Genomic DNA, 913 nt, shown 5'->3' on the forward strand with positions numbered 1-913 from the left:
CGGTCCCGCACGATCGAGCCCTCCGCCGCGTCCCTGCACTGCTTCTCGGTGTGAACTGAAGTTCGCTCGAAAAGCGAAAGATCTCTGTAAGGAAGCGGCCGGGATGTGCAGAAGGCAAGAGCCTTAAGGATCCAAAGTCCACGCCCGGCCGCGACCTCGTGGCGCAATGGTAGCGCGTCTGACTCCAGATCAGAAGGTTGCGTGTTCAAGTCACGTCGGGGTCATGGCTCCCTATTTTCCCTGCCAGCAAACTCAGCCTACGGAAATCGCCATCTCGCCCTACTGAGAACTGTCACTGGTGGTTTAGGATTGACCTGCAAAGAAAGAGGACAGCGTCATGCTCAAGTAAGAACGGGGATGGTTTGCAAAACCCCCGACTCTTGCGGGGCACTTCTGCCGCAACTGCTTTGATACTGCGACCCTAAGTCACCAAGGAAGAAACTTCTGAAAAGCAAAACAAAAGAGACACGAACTGCGCGATAGAAAGCTGGTAAAGGATAAAAACAGTTGCAGAAAATGAAACAGAAGCTACTTTCGAGCACAAAAAGAAGCTACTTCTTTCATAATAAGAGAAAAGCAAATTAAATTTTCAATGAGTTAGATTTATATGGTCAAAAAGTGTATACTACAATGCATTGCTTACACCCTTAAAGTTGGGACCTAAACTCAGTAACAGAGGAAATTAATTAGAAAGTAATATTTTTCATTCAGCCAGTGCTTTCTACTATGATTTCCACTATTGCTTCTATTCCTTCTGTTGTAGACTTTTCCCAGAAATGTCATTTGTCCTTTTATATGATGGATAACTATCACCAGATGAGTGGCCTTCCTATTCTGCATCTATTATCTCCTCTCAAGTTGTTCTGTTTACATATTTTCTCTGCATTTGGGGGCATCTTCTCAAGCTTGCTCC

The 913-nt window shown here is 45.3% G+C and overlaps 1 non-coding gene across 1 annotated transcript; it reads left to right on the forward strand.

Moving 5' to 3' along the window:
* Positions 1-152: 152 nt before the first annotated feature.
* Positions 153-224, forward strand: TRNAW-CCA. The gene has a single exon. It is a non-coding gene; the product is annotated as a tRNA-Trp (tRNA).
* Positions 225-913: the final 689 nt, after the last annotated feature.

Source organism: Carlito syrichta, unplaced genomic scaffold, assembly GCF_000164805.1.
Source record: "Carlito syrichta isolate Samal-C Ts95f unplaced genomic scaffold, Tarsius_syrichta-2.0.1 Scaffold309468, whole genome shotgun sequence".
NCBI classification, from domain to species: domain Eukaryota; kingdom Metazoa; phylum Chordata; class Mammalia; order Primates; family Tarsiidae; genus Carlito; species Carlito syrichta.